Consider the following 22618-nt stretch of genomic DNA (forward strand, 5'->3'; position numbering starts at 1 on the left):
ATGCAATTTTATTTGGTTCTGTTTAGCCTAATTTCTCTCTTTAGACTGAGTAAGTCAGCTCTGTGCCCACTTCAGTGGGAAGCTGGTCTCTATGTTTTCACTTAAGCCACTTTTGTGAACTTCTAATGTATAGACTTGATAGTTTCTGGGCTCCAGAAGCTATCAAGAAACTATTGACTTCTTGGGAATGGGGACCAGCTATCAAACCACTGCATGAGGATGGTAGGGATTACAAGCCTACCTTATATATGTGAGCACTGTTCTATTCCGGAACCCTTAATTGCATAAGATAAGCTAATTGTTAAGAATAAGGAATTTTGAACCAACTCTAAAACCCAGTCCAGTATGAACTGTAGAGATGATTTGCTCTATTCTCAGCCTGAGCTTTGTTTTTGTTGGTTTTTTAAAAAATGAAGTATGAAACTGTGAATTACTTTATTTTAAACTTGATGAAACTGTTGACATTAGAGCAAAAGGCTATATATTATTGACATTCCATGAACCAAAATCAGACTGCACTATCTATGGATTCCCTAAAGTAAACTTCCATTTCATGTGATTCAAGTTTCTAATTGTGAGAGGATTTAAAAATAAATTTGGGGAATTATTCAGACTTTAAGAGGTATTTATCAAACAGGGTCTCAAAAATTTAATGTCTAAAATGCACCTGAATGGTCATAATCCTAAGATGAGTAACCTGTTTCTTTTTATATCCCTAGTTGTTGTGTCTCTGCAGTTCCCCTTCTCTGCATGAGTGTACTTTCAGCTGAAACTATTTACAGTGTTTTGGAGAAGATCAGATCAGAGAGAGCTAAGGTCCAAGGTTTTAATGGAGATCTTGTTCAGATTGACTTTTTACTGATGTTTTCGTGCTTGAGATTAGAAAAGAGGGAAATCAAAGGACAACCCTTTTTATAACACTATTTTCCTTCAATTCTATCCCATCTAGAAATCTTCTCAGTTCACTAATTTTAGGCAATTTTAAATGTATTTCCTAAATTGGTGTTTAGGAATTAAGTATTTATACGCAAAAGAATTTTTAAAAAGAGACTATATAGAGAAGAGGAACAAAATTAAAACCCAAGCTTTAGCACTTCATCCATTAGGAACAAACTGATTTTGCAAAGAAAAATGAAATCAAATGATATTTAAAAGTATAAGAACAGGTCCATTTCACCAACAAAATAAACCACTCTGGCATTCAACCAATTCCACAGGCTTCCTTGGGGGCTAAGTTCTTTGTGCACATCAGTGAAAGAATCAGTATTTGAGACATGAACTAACTTTTTGGCAGACATTGAAAAAGGCACCAAACGGTCTTTGCCTTTGCTGTGTTCAACTGTGAAATGAAAACCTACCACTTAAATCACTTCTACTGCAACTTAATTCGTTCTCTGTGAATACAGTACAGAAAAAGTCTCAGCGGCCTCTGGCCCATGGAATTTTTCTTAAAATAAAGTCAACAATGTGAAGTTTCTGTGGTTGGAACATCTTCCCAATCTATAAGTATACTTGATATTTCATCTGTAGTTTGAAATTTAGTATATCTGGTCTGCACAGTGGCAACCTCATTTAAGTCCCAGTTCTACCACTAATGAGCTGTGTGGCCTTGGTCAAGTCATTTCTCCTTTATGACCTTCATTTTCATCACCTATAGAGGAAAGAATTAAACTGGTTCTAAATGTCCCTTTCAGCTTTAAGGGTCTATGAACCTGACCAATTTTTCACTAAAATCTGGCAGGATTTAGTTTTGTATTTAAAATGTCTGCCCCTCCTTCCCCCAACCAATTTTCTACTATCAACCATAATTTTGCAAAAGGATTTAGCTACTGATCTATAAGGAAGGGCCAGATTTACATATCCAAGGAGTAGGCACCTGCCTTCATAGGTCAATATGCTCTAAGGCTCTCTACAATGGAGCAAGCCTCCAAAACACCTCATATTTGCATTTCTTTGTCTTATGCTAATTTTGCCTTAATGCAACCTAATTCTTAGGGATAGGGCTCTAAAGTATGAGATCCTTTATTGAAAGCAAGCATAGTTGCAATTTGGGCTTGCAACCATGATAAAGGAGTATACTTGGTTATTACACAAAATTATGGACTCTATAGCAGAACAACTGTCATAAGAGAGATGAAAAGTCTACTTGTGAAGGTGAATGTGGTCATTGGACTAGGAGACATTGTGTATACTTCTAGTTGATGGAAGCCTCTGCAAACTACATTTGATATCAGACAATTGAGGAATTCTAACAGTCTGGGGAGAAGCAGGTGAGGGTATTTAGGTTGATCAAAAATTCATAATTGACAAAATGCAGTACAAAATCACTGGATCACTAATATCTTGATGAAAAATGTCATTACTTCCTTAAACCAAGATTTTTAGTTAGTTTATTGACATATATAGATATAAATATAAAGATATATTCCATGTTGCCTTCAGATAAATAATTAGTTTTGTATATATATATTTGTGAGAAAATAGGATTCAATTAATAGAAATCTATTTAATGCATCCCTCATTACCCTAGTACCTCTGTTCTGTCTAAAGTAGATAATTTTATCTCAAAGAAACATCTCAGGAGTTCAACTGCATTTTAAGATTATGTAGTTCCTTTGTAGGGAAGTTGTTGGAGTCTCTCATTTCTTACTAACACTATTTTTAGGACCCTGTTCTTACTAAGACTTGTTAGTCCTCTTACTAGTACTAACGTGCCTCATTTCTTACTAGGACTCTATTCTTTTCCCAATATAACCTAAAGGCATTTGATATTTCCTTATACTTTTTTGTCTATGTTCCCTAAGTGTTTGATGTGCTAGGTTCTCCCACTAGGTGGGAACAAGACTTGATTTCAACTGACAGACACTGACAAAAAGTATTAATTCTTCATGAGAAGCCAAAGTTGTTAGGCAAATATGCACCAACCGTTCTATAGCTTTGCAAACAGAAAAACAATCAACCATATTAAAGAGTACACAGTGTTGTGGGGGCAACATAAACCCACTCAGTGATCCAAAATATGGTTTTTCCCATCCATCCTCACTTCCTGTTGGCTTCAGTGCCAGATGTTTTAGAATTTCAAGCATCGTGACATCCTCCAAATAGCTGCATGAGGCATATGTTGGGGTGTGTGTGTGTGTACCTGCATGTATGTCTTGGAGAGATTCTTCTCTTTCAATCCCTACATTCAAGTCTGAGAATACAGAATCTGAAAGCAGTAGAAAGGAGTTTTGTTTGAATTCAGGTAAAGCTGGGTTTGAATTTACCTATCAGTCCTCATCTGTGTGAACTCAATTAGATCACCAAATGTGGTACCTCAGTATTTTCATCTATAGAAGGGGGACAGTAATAGTCCCAATTTCATAGGGTTGTGTGAGAATGAAAATTAATGTAAAGCACCTAGCACAGGGCCTTCCACCAAAGAAAGAAAATAGTAAATAATTGTGATATCAAAGACCCTTAAAGTTTTGGAAGGTTTTGAAGCGACTCCATAAATAAGGAGAAAATACAAACAAATGGTATTTTCCTTATGGATTCAGTATGTACTACGTACTGCAGTTTACATTACTGGCACATACTAACTGGGAAAGCCAATGTACTGCTTAAAAACATGATCTATGCAATCATACAGCTTGGAGTTGAAATCCTGGCTCTTTCAGCTGGTAAATTTGGACAAGTTATCTAATATCTCTGAGCTCTCAGATTTTTGCCAAAACAATAGTGGTTATAACAGCTCCTGTCTCACTGTGTTGTGAGCACTAAATGAGCATTAAATTCATATTAAGCCATTTGGAACAGTGCATAATATATAGTAAGCATGCAACAGATGGCAGCTATTGTCATTATTGTCATGGTGTTGCTCAACAAATAATGATAATAGTAGAAGGAATTTTAAAGATCATCTGGTCCATAAATTGAAAACCATCCTTTTACATATGGGTTAAATTAGTCCAAAGAAGGGAAGTGAACAGACCAAGGTCGATCATTTAGTTAGTGGCAAAACTGTGCATGGAATCTAGGTTCTTTGCCCCATAGTTAGTACTATTTCCACTCTATTGGAGATGCTTGTAGATATAGTAGTACAAGGAAGATTTTCCAATCAGCCTTCATGGGTTGCTTGATCATAAATTCAGCCCCTACACCACTGCTTGGGAATTTTTTAAATGTTATATCATCTTTATTATTCCCTGTCATGAGAAGTGAAATATGACATGTTCTCTATCCTAAGTGCCAGTTAAATGCTCCTATTTTCAGGTGGATGCTCTGCTCAGCGGCCATTTCTAAAGCCTTCAACCTCACAATTGTGATCATTGGTTTTATCTTCCCCATTCTCCTGTCCCTTGATGTAACATCTCCAACAAACAATTGTGTTTATGGAGACATAGCCTTAGATTTAACATGCATTTATTATGAATTCTCATATAAACTCCTTTTGGTTTCTCTCACCCTCTCTCTCTCTTTCTCTAATAGCTCCTTTTATTTTTTATAGTTCAAATTAAAATCTGTGGCCATAAAAGCCATCATCATTCATTCTTTAAAGAGCAGGCTTCAGAAATTATTTGACTATATTCCCAAAATTCCAACTTGGAATTGTTTATTTTTAATTTTTAGATTTAAAAAATCAGATTCAATAGACACAAAGATCCCAAAACAGAATTTAAATGATGGGAAAAAATAGAAGTTCCTCTTAGAATCTTAGAGTTGGAAGAATTCTCAGAAATTATTAGTTCTACCTCTTACTCAGTAAATAATATTTCTTTGCCCTCCCCATATAATAGTCATTGAGCTTCATATGTTAAGAATCATAGCAGCAGAGATTGATCAAGATGGTGGAGAGGGAGGACATGTAACTTGCCTCCCCTCACAAACACATAAAAATATATCTAAGGGCTTCCCTGGTGGTGCAGTGGTTGAGAGTCTGCCTGCCGATGCAGGGGACACGGGTTTGTGCCCCTGTCTGGGAGGATCCCACATACCATGGAGCGGCTGGGCCCGTGAGCCATGGCCACTGAGCCTGCATGTTCAGAGCCTGTGCTCCACAACAGGAAGGGCCACAACAGTGAGAGGCCCGCATACCGCAAAAAAAAAAAGAATATATATATATATATATACATATACATACGTGTATATATATATATATATATATACATATATATATATATATATATATAAAGTGGAACAATTTTCATTGAAAACTAACTGGAAACTGGCAGAACAACAAGGGCTGTAAGAAAGATCTACACATTATCTGGTAGGTAGGGAATAAAAGCGATCAGGTTGGGATGTATGCCGCTGGGAGGGGACTCAGAGGAAAAGGGAGAATACATGGGTAGAGACCTACCCTGGAGAGGGAATGGTGAGAGCCACAGATTGGGCACCTCAGTCCTGAGGTCCTACACAGGGGAAACAAGCCCCCTTGGCTGGCTGGGCCACTGGGACTAACAGGAAGCTGTGGAAAGTCTGGACTCAGCTCATGAGGAGCATGTGTGTGCTGGGTAACCCCTGAGGCAGGGTAGATAGACGTCTGCTCTAGATGCTGCCAGGTTTTTTGCGACTGCCTCAACCAAGCCGAGGAAACACTCCAGCCCTGCTTACTCTAGTTCACGGTCCAGCACTGAATCTAGGGCTGCCATAACCAGTGTGAAACTTGGCTGTGGGATGCAGAGGCAACACAGTCTTGGGGTGGAGCTAGCTGGGGCATTGGCAGCCACTGCTGGCACTTACTCAAGCAGCACTTCAGGAGCATCTTACAACTCTGACGGCCGCTTCACCACAACTCACACCCCAACATATGCTGAGAGTCCATGCAGACCCCAGCTGCCCTGTCGTGTGGCTCCACAACAGGTTGGGGGTAGTGGAGGCTGGGTGCAGTGACTGGCTGTGAGGAACAAAGGGGACTTGCACCTGAAGCTGCATCTGAGTGTAGCGAGGGAAACAAATGCTGGAGACTGCAAGGTAGTGCATGACAGACAGCTCAGACGTCTGTCTGCAGCTGACATGAGCTGAGAGACCACATGGAGCACCCTTGCCTCAGCACTCCCCCTCTCTGGGGCAAGGGTCCTGGTGTGGGGAAAGGGTAAAACACACACTTAAAGGGAAGAGAGTCAGCTTGAGTCTGACCCTCAGGGCTTCTGCTCCAGCAACTTGGGATCAGACCCAGCCCCAATCGGGTGGTGACAATCACTGAACAAAGGGGAAGTCCCACCTCACACCTGACAACAGCTCTACACTTTCATCTCCAGCCTCACCTCCTGACATGGTGATACCTGCCAGCACACCCTGAGAAAAGACATTACTTGTATTTACATCAAATCTGGCTCTCCCACTAAAGGCATTGGAAAAACTCAGTCTGTATAGAAACACACCCACATGACAGAGACCCTTCAAGACCACAACAGGTAACTGTTTCACCTAAATTCAAAGAAGCAGAGAAAGTTAAGCAAATGAAAAGGCAGAGGAATTGGTCTCAAATGAAAGAGCAGAGAAAAACCTTGAAAAACGAAATAATGAAACAAGTAACTTACCAGACTAAGTATTCAAAACATTAGTAATAAGAATGTTAACTGAATTAGGAAATAGATGAACACAGTGAAAATTTTTACAGGGAACTAGAATATAAAAATGTTCCAATCAGAAGTGAAGAATTCAATAAGTGGAAAAAAAACACACACACACGAAGGGATGAATAGAAGACTAAATGATACAGAAGAATACGTAAGTGATCTGGAAGATAGAATAATGGAAATCACCTAATCAGAACAGCAACAAGAAAAACAAATTTAAGAAATGAGAACAGCTTAAGAGATCTCTAGAACAACAATAATCTAACAACATTCACATTATATGGGTCTCAGAAGGATGAGAGAGAGAAAGAAGGGGATTGAAAATGTATTTGAGGAAATTATGACTGAAAATTTCCCAAATGTGAAGAAGGAAACAGATATCCAGGTACAAAAAGCAGAGAGGGTCCCAAACAAGATGAACCCAAACAGACCCACAAAAAGACATATCATAATGAAAATGGCAAAAATTAAAGATAAAGGGAGAATTGTAAAGGCAGCAAGAGAAAAACAAAGAGCCACATACAAGGGAACCCCCATAAAGTTATGAGCTGATTTTTCTGCAGAAACTTCGCAGGCCAGAAGTGAGTGGCATGATATATTCAAAGTGCTGAAAGAGAAAATGTGCAACCTTGCATATTCTACAGAGCAAGACTATCATTTAGAATCAAAGGACAGGTAAAGAACTTCTCAGAGAAGCAAAAACTAAGACAGTTGATCAATACTAAACCTACCCTAAAGGAAATGCTAAAAGATCTTCTCTAAGTGGAAAAGAAGTAAGAATCTATAGAAAAGGGGAAAATCCCACTAGAAAAGTCCTATATAGTAAGGACTGAGGATCAACCTCTTAAATAAGCAACTACAAAGATTAAAAGACAAATTGTAAAAGCAACTATAACTACAACAGTCAAGAGATAAACATGAAGATGTAAAATATGACATCAAAAACACAAAATGTGGGGGAGGGGAGTAAAAAAAGAAGAACTTTTAGAATGTGTCTGAACTTAAATGGCTATCAGTTTAAAATGTGTAGCTATAATTATATGGCAACATATGTGAACCCCATGGTAACCACAAATCAAATACCTAAAATAGATACAAACAAACTAAAAAAGGAACACAAGCATAATACTAAAGAAAACCATCAAACTGCAAGGGAGGAAAGAATGAAGAAGAAATAAACAGAAGAACTACAAAAACAACCAGAAAACAATAAAATGGCAATAAGTATATACCTATCAATAATTACTTTAAATGTCAATAAACTAAATGCTCCAATCAAAAGGCATACGATAGCTAATTGGACAAAAAACCAAGACCCCCATCTATGTGCCGTCCACAAGAGACTCACTTCAGAGCTAAGACACACACAGACTGAAAGTAAGGGGACGGAAAAAGATATTTCATGTAAATAGAAATGACAAGAAAGTACGAGTAAGGACTTCCCTGGTGGCACAGTGGTTAAGAATCCGCCTGCCAATGCAGGGGACACGGGTTCAAGCCCTGGTTCGGGAAGATCCCACATGCTGTGGAGCAACTAAGCCCGTGTGCCACAACTACTGAGCCTGCACTCTAGAGCCCAGGAGCCACAACTACTGAGCCTGCATGCCACAACTACTGAAGCCCATGTGCTGAGAGCTGGTGCTCTGCAACAAGAGAAGCCACTGCAATGAGAAGCCCATGCACCGCAATGAAGAGTAGCCCCCACTCACTGCAACTAGAGAAAGCACACACACAGCAACGAAGATGCAACACAGCCAAAAAATAAATAGATTTATATTAGAAAAAAGTGGGAGTAGCAATGCTCATATCAAAAAAAATAGACTTTAAAACAAAGACTATAACAAAAGACAAAGATGGGCATTATATAATGATAAAGGGATCAATACAACGAGAGTATATTACACTTCTTAACATATATGTAACCAATATAGGAGCAGCTAAAATATAAAGCAAATACTAACAGACATAAAGGGAGAAATTGACAATAATACAATAATAGTAGGGGACTTTTAACACTCCACTACATCAAAGGATAGAACATCCAGACAGAAAGTCAATAAGGCAACAGTGGTCTTAAATGACACAATAGACCAAATGAACCTAATAGGTATATACAGGTCATGACATCAAAAAACAACAGAATACACATTCTTTCCAAGTGCACATGGAGCATTCTCCAGGACAGATCATACAGTAGTCCACAAAATAAGCCTCAACAAATTTAAGAAGGTAGAAATTATACCAAGCATTTTTTCTGACCACAACAGTATGAAACTAGAAATCAACTACAGAAAGAAAACTGGGAAAAGCACAAACATGTGCATACCAAACAATGTGCTACTAAAAAAGCAATTATGGACTTCTCTGGTAGTGCAGTGGTTAAGACTCTGCCTGCCAATGCAGGGGACATGGGTTTGATCCCTGGTCTGGGAAGATCCCACATGCCACGGAACAACTAAGCCAGCCCTTGTGCCACAACTACTGAGCCTGTGTTCTAGAGCCCACAAGCCACAATTACTGAGCCTGTGCACCACCAGCCACACATCCCAACTACTGAGCCCACGTGCCACAACTACTGAAGCTTGCACTCTCTAGGGCCCGTGTGCTGCAACTACTGAGCCTGCGTGCTGCTACTGAAGCCTGCATGCCTAGAGCCCATGCTCTGCAACAAGAGAAGCCACTGCAATGAGAAACCTGTGCACCACAATGAAGAGTAGCCCCCGCTCACCACAACTAGTGAAAGCCTGCACGCAGCAATGAAGACCCAATGCAGCCAAAAATAAATAAAATTTTAAGATAAATAAATAAAGATTGTTTTTGTTGTTTAAAAAAAAAAAGAGTCAATGATGAAATCAAAGAGCAAATCAGGAAATACCTCCAGACAAAGGAAAATGGAAACATAGCCCTCTAAAATCTAGGGGTGCAGTAAAAGCAGTTCTAAGAGTGAAGTTTATAACAATATAGGCCTTCCTCAAGTAACAAGAAAAATCTCAAATAGACAACCAAACCTACCACCTAAAAGAATTAGGAAAAGAGGAACAAGGAAAACTCAAAGTCAGCAGAAGGAAGGAAATAATATAGATCAGAGAGAAAATAAATAAAATAGAGATAAAAAAAAACAGTACGAAAGATCAATGAAACCAAGAGCTATTTTTTTTGAAACGGTAAACAAAATTGATAAACCTTCAGCCAGGCTCATCAAGAAGAAAACAGAGAGAACCCAAATAAACAAAATAAGAAATGAAAGAGGAGAGATAACTACCAATGCCACAGAGATACAAAAAAATCATAAGAGAAAACTATGAACAGTTTTATGTCAACAAATTGGACAACCTAGAAGAAATGGACAAACTTCTAGAAACATACAACCTGCCAAGACTGAATCAAGAAGAAACAGACAATTTTAATAGACTGATTGGAAGAAGTGAAACTGAACTTGTAAAAAAAAAAAAAAAAAAAAAAAAAAAACTCCTAGCAAATAAAAGTCCAGGACTAGATGGCTTCACAGGGGAATTCTATAAAACATATAAGGAAGAATTAATACATATCCTTCTCAAACGATTATAAAAATTGAAGAGGATGGAACGTTCCTAAATTCATTCTACAAGGCCACCATTATCCTGATACCATAACCAGACAAAGACACTCCAAAAAAAAGAAAATGACAGGCCAATATCTTTGATGAATATAGATGGAAAAATGCTCAACAAAATAGTAGGAAACCAAATCCAACAATATATAAAAAAGATCACACACCATGATGATGGTGGATTTATTCCAGAGTCACAAGAATGGTTTGACATTCCAAATCAATGTGATACTCCACATTAACTAAGGGAACAATAAAATTCACATGATCATCTAAATAGATGCAGAAAAAGCATTTGACAAAATTCAACAGCCATTCATGATAAAAACTCTCATCAAAGTGGGTATAGGGGGACATATCTCAACATAATAAAGGCTGTTTACGACGAACCCACAGTCAACATCATACTCAACTGTGAAAAGCTGAAAGCCTTTTCTCTAAATTTAGGAAGAAGACAAGGAAACTCCCTCTTGCCACTTCTATTTAACACAGTATAGGAAATCCTAGCCACAGCAATCAGATAAGAAAAATAAATAAAAGGTGTCCAAAATTGAAGGAAAGAGGTAAAACTTTCACTATTTGCAGAAGACATGATACTTTATATAGAAAACCCTAAAGTCTCCATCCAAAAACTAGTAGAACTAATGAATGAATTCAGCAAGTTCTCAGGACACAAAATTAATGTATAGAAATCTCATTTTTCTATACACTAATAATGAAATGTCAGAAAGAGAAAGCATCAAAAAGACTAAAATACCTAAGTATAAACTTAACCAAGGAAGCAAAAGACCTATCTTCTGAAAACTATAAAACACTGATGAAGAAAATCGAACATGATTCAAAGAAATGGAAAGATATCCCATGTTCTTTGATTGGAAGAATTAATATTGTTAAAATGGCCATATGAAATTGCCATAATACCCAAAGCAATCTACAAATTTAATGCAATTCCTATCATAATATACATGACACTTTTCACATAACTAGAACAAATAATCCTAAAATTCATATGGAACCACAAAAGACCCCAAATTGCCAAAGCAATCTTGAGAAAAAGAAGAAAGCCAGAAGCATAAAACTCCCAGACTTCAGACTATTCTATAATGCTACAGTAATCAAAACAGAATATTACTGGTACAAAAACAGACACATAGATCAATGGAGCAGAATAGAAAGCCCAGAAATAAACCCATACACCTGTGGTCAATTAATCTGCAACAAAATAGGCAAGAATATACAATGGAGAAAAGATAGCCTCTTCAACAAGTGGTGCTGGGAAAACTGGACAGCCACATATAAAACAATGAGATTAGAACATTCCCTCACACCATATACAAATATAAACACAAAATGGTTTAAAGACCTAAATGTAAGACCTGAAACCATAAAACTCCTAGAAGAGAACGTAGACAGAATGTTCTTTGACATAAATTGTAGCATTATCTTAGGTCAGTCTCCCAAGCCAAAAAAAATAAAAGCAACAATGAACAAACAGGACCCAGTCAGATTTAAAAGTTTTTGCACAGCAAAGGAAACCATAAACAAAACAAAAAGCCAACCTACAGAATGAGAGAAAATATTTGCAAATGATGAGACTGACAAGGGATTAATATCAAAAATATATGAACAGCTCATACAACTCAATATCAAAAAAACAACCCAATAAAAAAACGGGCAGAGGACCTGAATAGATATTTTTCTAAAGAAGACATACAGATGGCTAACAGCCACATGAAAAGATGCTCAACATCGTTAATTATTAGAGAAATGCAAATCAAAACCAAAGTGGGGTATCACCTAACACTGGTCAGAATGGCTATCATCAAAAAGTCTACAAATAACAGATATTGGTGAGGATGTTGAGGAAAGGGAAACATTTACACTGTTGTTGGGAATGGAAAACAGTATGGAGGGTCCTCAAAAACCTAAAAATAGAACTACCCTATGATACAGCAATTCCACTCCTGGGTATTTATCTGGAAAAATGAAAACACTAATTTAAAAAGATATACACAATCCAATGTTCATAGCAGCACTACTTACAACAGCCAACATATGGAAGCAATCTAAGTGCTTATGAACAGATGAATGGATAAAGAAGTGCCATATATGTGTGTGTATATACACACACACACACACACACACACACACATATGTGTGTATATGTAAACATATACACACACAATGGACTATTACTGAGCCATAAAAAAGAATGAAATTCTGCTATTTGTAGAAATATGGATGGACCTAGAGAATATTATGAGTAGTGAAATAAGTCTGACAGAGAAAGACAAATACTGTATGATATCACTTATTTATATGTGGAATCTAAAAATAATACCAATGAAGGTATGTAGCAATTCAGACACAGACTCCCAGATATAGCAAACAAACTAGTGGTTAGCAGTGGGTAGAGGGAAGGGGAGACAGGCAAGACAGGGGTATTGGATTAAGAGATACAAACTACTATACATAAAATAGATAAGCAACAAGGATATATTGTAAAGCAGAGGGAATTATCAACCATTATGTGATTATTTTTTAATGACTTTTAGTGGAATACAACCTGTAAAAATGCTGAATCACTATGCCGTACACCTGAAACTAATATAATATTGTAAATCAACTATACTTCAAAAATAAATAAATAAACAAATGAACGAACTGTAGAGACTTCCCTAACAGATATCATGTCTTCTTTGGTGCAAAAATAGACAAAGAAACCAGTAGAAGTGAAGAAAGAGCCCCAAATTAGACCAAAGCTTATAAGGAAATTTGATGTATGACAGATTCAGCATTGAGATATGTGAGCAAAATATGGACTATTCAATAGTTGGTGCCCTGGAAATTGGTATCCATATTTTTTAAAAATGAAAATGGATTCCTACTTCACATTTCACAGAAAAATCTCTTCTAAATGGATTTAAATATTAAGTGTAAAAGTCAAAGACTTTAAAATTTTTACATGGCTAAATAGGAAAGTATCTTTACAATTGTAGAGTAGGAAAGGATTTCATTAACTAAAGCTACAACAAAACTAAAGAAAATGTTTGGTGAATCTGACTCCATTAACATTAACACTATGGTGTTCATCAAAAGACGTGACAAAAATTAAGAAGGAAAAATGTGCCACAACTGGACAGATGTATTTGCAATCTGTATCACTGAAAAAAAAATTAGTATCCAGATTAACACTTACAAAATAATTTTTTAAATACAAATATGGACACAAACATAAATCAAAATTGGTCAATTAAAATATGAAAAGATACTCAACTGCATTATTAATCAGAAAAAGGAAAAGTAAAGTCATAATAAAAGCTGGTTTTGCATGTAAGGAGCTTAGAAGATGTCGCCCCACCCCAACAACAAGTAAAAAGCTGAACCAACTAAAAAATCAACAATTCTTGGATTTGTAAAAGAGGAGAGTACAGAGGAGAAACCGCTGCCCCCAAGACTGGATAGACAGACTGGGGAATAAAGGGTGTTGTCACTTACCTGAGCAGAGATTCACTAGCAGAAACACCAGTGGGAACCAGTGCCAGGGTAGAAGAGCCTGAGCTGTAACTGTTGAATTGACGGAGCTCAGAGTGAACAACTTTGGGTGTTAAAAACTCCAGGGGAACCCAGTCATATGGGGGCCCCCACAATATTTTGATATTTATCTCTAGGAGCTCAACCAGGTTCCCACAGTAAATACTGGAGAAAAATCCCCTCATGCATCTGGCAGGGGGAGGAATAAAAGGAACCATTTTGAAATAAGCCAGAGCACCTTTGTTCTTCTTAACAAGGCCTGCCCTCAGGAGAAGCTAGTTAACCAGAACCTAACCTGCTAGGGTATTAATCAGAACTTAACTGACCTGGGGGAAAGGGAATTCTGTGGGAGAAGTGAAATATCCAACTCTAGCCTGATCTAGTCATCCTGTCCACCTGAGAAGGTAGAAGAAACAAGAAACACTTCTGAAGTTCACAGTCCAGAGATACAGGCTCATGAAGAGACTGAGACCTAATCACTCAACAGTAAGAAAATAAACAACTACACTTAAAATCAGCCAAAGACTTTAAAAGACTCTATCAGAGAAGGTATAAAGATGGCAAGTAAGTGTATGAGAAGATGCTTCACATTATATGCCATCAGGGAGATGCAAATTAAAACAAGATACCACTATATACATATTAGAATGGCCAAAATCTAGAACACTGACAACACCAAATGCTGGTGAGGATGTGGAGCAACAGGAACTCTCATTCCTCACTGGTGGGAATGCATAATAGTATAGCCATTTCGGAAGACATTTTGATGGTATATTATAAAACTAGACATGCTCCTACTATATGATCCAAGAATCACACTCCTTGGTATTTACCCAAAGGAGCTGAAAACTTATTTCCACACAAAAATCTGAACAAAGATGTTTATAGCAACTTTATTCATAATTGCCAAAAGTTGGTAGCAACCAAGATGTCCTTCAGTAGGTAAATGAATGAAATCTGGTACATCCAGACAATGGAATATTATTCAGTGCTAAAAAGAAATGATCTATCAAGCCATAAAATAAATGGAAGAAATTTAAATGCATGTTACTATGTGAAAGAGGCCAATCTGAAAAGGCTACATACTCTATGATTCCAACTAGTCAATATATGACATTCTGGAAAAGAAAACTATGGAGACAGTAAAAAGATAGGTGTTTGCCTGGGGTGAAAGGAGGGGAGAAATGAACAGACGGAGCACAGAGGATTCTCAGGGCAGTGTAATGAAACCATAATGATGGATACATGTCATTATACATTTCTCCAAACCCACAGTATGTACACCACCAACAGTGAACCATAATGTAAACTACAGACTTCAGGTGATTATGTATCCATGTAAAATAATCAAGTGTAATAAATGTAGCACTCTGGTGGTGGATGTTGATAATGAGGGAAGCTATGCATGTGTGGGGACAGGATGCTGTGAATCTAAAACTGCTCTAAAAAAGTAAAGTCTTAATACAAAAAAAAATTAAACATAGTGAATTTTTTTTAAAAAAAGAATCATAGCAGCAAGGATTTTAGAGGTTATGTCATTCATTTGCTAGATGAGGAGGCAGAGGTCAAGAGTTGGAAAAATCCACTCCCCCAGCCTTCTAGTTAATTCCTTAAGATTAAAAAAATAGGCAAAACAATGCTCTTCTTCAATTGAATTTTTCTTTGAGGATTAAAGAAGCATAATAAATGGTTTGGGTTTCCTTCCCTTTCATGAATTGATTGTGTTTCTGCAACATTTGCTAGTTCTATCAAAGGTCTGGGACAAGATAGTAACAGGGTGAGGGTGAAGTCATATGTTGATAAGACGAGGGGAAGGAAAAGAAGGAATATTTAAAGATGTAAACTTTGAGAATTTATATTTCCCAAAGGAAAACAACAACTATTAGGATAAATGTTTTATTCCAATCACTTCTCTTGGTTAGCTATTACTCCACAGCAATGCTATCCTAGAACTTTCTGTGATTACAAAAATGTTTTATTTCTTGGGCTTCCCTGGTGGTGCAGTGGTTAAGAATCCGCCTGTCAATGAAGGGGACATGGGTTCGAGCCCTGGTCCAGGAAGATCCTACATGCGGTGGAGCAAATAAGCCCGTGAACCACAACTACTGAGCCCGCATGCTACAACTACTGAAGCTCGTGTGCCTAGAGCCTGTGCTCTGCAGCAAGAGAAGCCACCACAATGAGTAGCCTGTGCACCACAATGAAGAGTAGCTCCCACTCGCCGCAACTAGAGAAAGCCCCCGTGCAGCAACAAAGCCCCAACACAACCAAAAATAAATAAAATTTAAAAAAATGTTTTATTTCTGTGTTGTCCAATATGGTAGGCATTAGCTACATGTGGTTTATTGAGCACTGGAAATATGACTAGTGTGACAGAGGGACTGAATTTTAAATTTTATTTAATTTTAAATAGTCACATGTGGCTAGTGGCTACCATGTTGGAAAGAGCAGCTCTAGAGCCTAATAACAACTTTCTCATTCAGCTGGAGAGTCCTCCCTGTTTTATTTCAAGAAATTGCTCCTGAAGAAGGAACACATCTTTTACTGACACATTTTTTGGTGAAAAAAATCCCAAATGCTATCTCTGAATTACCACAATATCTTAAACAAGATTTTTTCCTCTCTGACAATAGTTCTTATCCCCATGCAGTATAAACTGTAGTATAAGTTGCATGAGAGTATGACATAGATTCATGTCTAAGTGCAAGACATATTAAGCCTACTCTGCCTTTTCTTGCAATATTTCTTTTCCGTGGTGAGGACTCTATCTGATCTACGTCACAGAACTGTTGTGAACATCTATAGAGATAACTGATATACAATAATTTTAAATAAAGTGTTGTAAAAAGGTAAAGCAGGAATTATCCACATTTGAAAGATGAGGAAACTGAAGCCTAGTATGTAAAGTGACAGGCCACACTGACCTAGAAGTGGTAGAGCCTGGATGAGAACACAGGCCTCCTGAATTCTTTCTTCTCTGGGGGATTTACAACTAATGATTTCATGTATTGCAATAAAGAGTGATCTTGTACACCCCATCCCCATGCCAGAGCCAGGAGGGGAGTGGGAGAGGAAGGATGATGCTTACAAGTTACCAAAATAACATAGTTCAAATGAATATTATAATTTTCAGTTGCTGGTTTGGGCACTATAGAACCACAGTTCAATTCAAGAATTTCCTTGCCTACTAACACTGGGTGTTCTAATGTCACTTTGAAATGATTTCTTTAACCAAATTCCTGATGTTGCTTTATGTCATAGGATAGATGTGTTGCCCCATCATATTTGTGCCTAAAATCTGCTTTAAAATGTTACCCAGCATATCACAGATCCTATATCCCATTGTTAAAGTGGTTGACCAAATTCTTAAACAGATTTTTTTTCAGGATTGTGTCTTTTCTGCTCAGATACAATTCAAGCCAAATGAATGCATACTTCTATGACTAACCAATGAGGAAGTACATCTTGGAATTAATAGATTAGGCACACAAAGACTGGGTGCCAACCAGAGTTCCCTTTCCTCCTCATCCCCACCACCACTTAAGAAACCAAGTTGAAACTTTGCAAAACTCCTAGACACAGCTCTTGGGTATTTTCTTAAGTCCATAAACTTGGTTAAGTGGTCTGGAACAAACAAATCCAGCCCATATGGAAAATTTTAGGGAAGAAGTCTCCTTAGTGAGTCTTTTTCTTTTTTTTAATAGAGTTATTTTATTTATTTTTAGCTGCATTGGGTCTTCGTTGCTGCACATGGGCTTCCTCTAGTCGTGGTGAGTGGGGGCTATTCTTTGTTCCAGTGCATGGGCTTCTCATTGTGATGGCTTCTCTTGTTGCAGAGCACAGGCTCTAGGTGCACAGGCTTCAGTAGTTGCAGCATGTGGGTTCAGTAGTTGCAGCATATGGGCTCTAGGGTGCACGGGCTTCAGTAGCTGTGGTGTGTGGGCTCAGTAGTTGTGACTTGCAGGACCTAGAGCGCAGGCTCGGTAGTTGTGGCACATGGGCTTAGATGCTCCGCAGCATGTGGGATCTTCCTGGACCAGGGCTCGAACCCATGTCCCCTGCATTGGCAGGAAGATTCCTAACCACTGTACCATCGGGGAAGTCACGTCCTTAGTGAGTCTTGACTTATCCCATAGAGCTTTGCTCTAGCATGAAAGCAAGAACCATTTTACACTTTAAAAGATTTTTCCCCCTTATTTTTATGTAGCACCATTGCTGAAGTATCATTAACAGATAATTGTGCTACTATTGGGGAAAATCTGTCGACAACAGAGTAAGTGCTCAAACATTCCCTTTCCTATCTGGTTCCACATGTCTTCACTAGAATGAATTTTTGTACCTTGAAACACACCTTAAATTGTTATTTATAAAAATCCTATATTTTGTGGGCTTGCCATGCCATTGTCTAACTGACTACCTCTATCATCAGCCAGGCAACATATTTCATTGCAATATTTCTGAAAAGGATGTCCTGTTGGACACCCACATCAAAATCACCCGAGGTAGCAAATTCATAAAATGAAGATTCTTGAACCATACCCCAGATCATGCTTATGTACAGTACAGTTAAAGAGCCATTGCTTTACTAAAAGCCTGTTCTTCAAAGGACAATCTTCTAGATCCAGGGCAAATGAAAAGAACAATAGAAAACCATAATTCCTTAGATACCTGAGAAGTTATAGTCATATGACCATGACTTAAAACTACATCTGGGGGAGACCTTCAAGATGGCCGAGGAGTAAGATGTGGAGATCACCTTCCTCCCAACAAATACATCAGAAATACATCTACATGTGGAACAATTCCTATAGAACACCTACTGAACGCTGGCAGAAAACCTCAAACTTCTGGAAAGGCAAGAAACTCCCCACGTATCTGGGTAGGGCAAAAGAAAAAAGAAAAAACAGAGACAAAAGAATAGGGACAGGACCTGCACCTCGTGGAGGGAGCTGTGAAGGAGGAAATGTTTCCACATACTAGGAAGCCCCTCCACTGGCAGAGATGGGGGGTGGGCAAGGGGGAAGCTTTGGAGCCACGAAGGAGAGCTCAGCAACAGGGGTGCAGAGGGCAAAGCGGAGAGATTCCCACATAGAGGATCACTGCTGACCAGCACTCACCAGCCTGAGAGACTTGTCTGTTCACCCGCTGGGACAGGCGGGGGCTGGGAGCTGAAGATCCGGCTTTGGGGGTCAGATCCCAGGGAGAGGACTGGGGTTGGCTACGTCAACACAGCATGAAGGGGGCTAGTGCGCCACAGTTACCCAGAAGGGAGTCCAGGAAAAAGTATGGAGCTACCTAAGAGGCAAGAGACAATTGTTTCAGGGTGAGCGAGGAGAGGGGATTCAGAGCACTGCCTAAACCAGCTCCAGAGACGGGCGCAAGCCATGGCTATCAGCGCAGACACCAGAGATGGGCATGAAATGCTAAGGCTGCTACTGCAGCCACCAAAAAGCCTGCGTGCAAGCACAGGTCATTATCCACACCTCCACTCCTGAGAGCCCGCCACTGCCAGGGTCCCGAGATGCAGGGACAATTTCCCTGGGAGAACACACGGTGCACCTCACGCTGCAGCAACATCACGCTGGCCTCTGCTGCTGCAGGCTTGCAGTGCATTCTGTACCTTCCCTGCCCCCAGCCTGAGTGAGCCAGAGCCCACTAATCAGCTGCTCCTTTAACCTCATCCTGTCTGGGCCAGAAAACATGCCCTCAGGCTAGGGCGTGTAGACAACCTACAAGCAGAGGCAGGGCCAAATCCTAAACTGACCCCCAGGAGCTGTGCAAACAAAGAAAAAAAGGGAAATTTATCCCAGCAGTCTCAGGAGCAGCAGATTAAATCTCCACAATCAATGTGATGTACCTGCATCTGTAGAATACCAGAATAGACAACAAATCATCCCAAAATTGAGGCGGTGGACTTTGGGAGCAACTGTAGACTTGGGGTTTGCTCTATGCGACTGACTGGTTTCTGGTTTTATGTTTATCTTAGTTTACTATTTTGAGTTTATTATCATTGGTAGATTTGTTTACTGATTTGGTTGCTCTCTTCCTTTTTGTATATTTATAGATCTATATTTTCTTTCCTTTTTCTCTTTTTGTGAGTGTGTATGTGTATGCTTCTTTGTGTGATTTTGTCTGTATACCTTTGCTTTTACCATTTGTCCTAGGGTTCTGTCTGTTTTTTTTTTTTTTTAAGTATAGTTTTTAGCGCTTGTTATCATTGGTGGATTTGTTCTTTGGGTTGGTTGCTCTCTTTTTCCTTTCTTTTTCTTTTTTTTATTAGTTTTTAATTTTCAATTTTTAACAATATTTAATGTTTATTTTAATAACTTTACATCTTTTTATTTTATTTTCTTCCTTTTTTATTTTTTTCTCCCTTTTCTTCTGAGCCACGTGGTTGACAGGGTCTTGGTGCTCCAGTGGGGTGTAGGCCTGTGCCTCTGAGGTGGGAGAGCCAATTTCAGGACATAGGTCCACCAGAGACCTCCTGACTTAACGTAATATCAAATGACAAAAGCTCTCCCAGAGATCTCCATCTCAATGCTAAGACGCAGCTCCACTCAATAAACAGCAAGCCACAGTGCTGGACACCCTATGCCAAACAACTAGCAAGACAGGAACACAACCCCACCCATTAGCAGAGAGGCTGCCTAAAATCATAATAGAGTCACAAATACCCCAAAACATACCACCGGAAGCAGTCCTGTGCACGAGAAAGACAAGATCCAGCCTCATCCACCAGAACACAGGCACTAGTTCCCTCCACCAGGAAGCCTACAAAACCCACTGAAACAACTTTACCCACTGGGGGCACACACCAAAAACAATGGGAACTATGAACCAGGAGCCTGCAAATAGGCGACCCCAAACACACTAAGTTAAGCAAAATGAGAAGATAGAAAAACAAACAGCAGATGAAGGAGCAATGTAAAAACCGACAAAACCAAACAAAGGAGGAGGAAATAGGTAGTCTACCTGAAAAAGAATTCAGAGTAATGATAGTAAAAATGATTCAAAATCGTGGAAGTAGAATGGAGAAAACAAAAGAAACGTTTAACAAGGACCAGGAAGAACTAAAGAGCAAACAAACAATGATGAACAACACAATAAATGAAACTAAAAATTCTGTAGAAGGAATCAATAGCAGAATAACTGAGGCAGAAGAACAGGTAAGTCGCCTGGAAGATAAAATACTGGAGATAACTACTTCAAAGTAGAATAAAGAAAAAAGAATGAAAAGAATTGAGGACAGTCTCAGACATCTGGGACAACAATAAACGCACCAACATTTGAATTACAGGGGTCCCAGAAGAAGAAAAAATGAAAGGGACTGAGAAAACATTTGAAGAGATTATATTTGAAAACTTCCCTAATATGTGACAGGAAAGAGTCAATCAAGTACAGGAAGCACAGAGAGTGCCATACAGAATAAATCCAAGGAGAAACATGCCAAGACACATATTAATCAAATTATCAAAAATTAAATACAAAAAAATATTAAAAGCAGCAAGGGAAAAACAACAAATAACATACAAGGGAATCTCCATAAGGTTAACAGCTGATCTCTCAGCGGAAACTCTGCAAGCCAGAAGTGAGTGGCAAGACATATTTAAAGTGATGAAAGGGAAGAACCTACAACCAGGATTACTCTACACAGCAAGGATCTCATTCAGATTTGACAGATAAATTAAAACCCTTAGAGACAAGAAAAAGCAAACAGAATTCAGCACCACCAAACCAGCTCTACAACAAATGCTAAACGAACTTCTTTAGGCAGGAAACACAAGATAAGGAAAAGATCTAAATTAACAAACTCAAAACAATTAAAAAATGGTAATAAGAACATACAGTCGATAACTACCTTAAATGTAAATGGATTAGATGCTCCCACCAAAAGACATAGACTGGTTTAATGGATACAAAAATAAGACCCACATATATGCTGTCTACAAGAGACCCACTTCAGACCTAGGGACACATACGGACTGAAAGTGAGGGGATGGAAAACGATTTTCATGCAAATGGAAACCAAAAGAAAGCTGGAGTAACAGTTCTCATATCAGACAAAATAGACTTTAAAAAAAAGACTATTACAAGACACAAAGAAGGACACTACATAATGAACAAGGGATCAATGCATGAAGAAGATACAACAGTTATAAATATTTATGCACCCAACACAGCAGCACCTCAATACATGAGGCAAATGCTAACAGCCATAATAGGGGAAAACGACAGTAACACCATCATAGTAGGAGACTTTGACACCCCACTGTCACCAATGGACAGGTCATCCAAAATGAAAATAAATAAGGAAACACAAGCTTTAAAAAATACATTAAAGAAGATGGACTTAATTGGTATTTATAGGACATTCCATCCAAAAACAACAGAATACACTTTCTTCTCAAGTGCTCATGGAACATTCTCCAGGATAGATCATATCTTGAGTCACAAAACAACCCTTGGTAAATTTAAGAAAACTGAAATTGTATCAAGTATATTTTCTGACCACAACGCTATGAGACTACATATCAATTACAGGAAAAGATCTGTTAAAAAAACAAACACATGGAGGCTAAACAATACACTACTTAATAACCAAGAGATCACTGAAGAAATCAAAGAGGAAATTTTAAAAATACTTAGAAAAAAATGAAAATGAAAACACGACGACCCAAAACCTACGGGATGCAGCAAAAGCAGTTCTAAGACAGAAGCTTATAGCAATACAATCCTACCTCAAGAAACAAGAAACATCTCAAATAAACCACCTAACCTTACACCTAAAGCAATTAGAGAAAGAAAACAAAAAACGCCAAAGTTAGCAGAAGGAAAGAAATAATAAAGATCAGATCAGAGACAAATGAAATGAAGGAAACGATAGCAAAGATCAATAAAACTAAAAGCTGGTTCTCTGAGAAGATAAACAAAA

General features: G+C 38.4%; 1 long non-coding RNA gene across 2 annotated transcripts in view; it reads right to left on the reverse strand.

The window, feature by feature from the left end:
- LOC307180051 overlaps positions 1-22618 on the reverse strand; it is a 461286-nt gene that overhangs the window by 107780 nt on the left and 330888 nt on the right. The window contains exon 4 of one of the 2 annotated variants that reach the window (XR_013825655.1): positions 1232-1651. The exons of the other annotated variant lie outside the window; for it this stretch is intronic. This is a non-coding gene — a long non-coding RNA (uncharacterized lncRNA). Of the gene's footprint in view, positions 1-1231; positions 1652-22618 lie in introns of those variants that run through there. 2 annotated transcript variants of the gene reach the window in all.

The sequence above is a fragment of the Stenella coeruleoalba genome (genome assembly GCF_951394435.1).
Source record: "Stenella coeruleoalba genome assembly, chromosome: X".
Classification (NCBI taxonomy): Eukaryota; Metazoa; Chordata; class Mammalia; order Artiodactyla; family Delphinidae; genus Stenella; species Stenella coeruleoalba.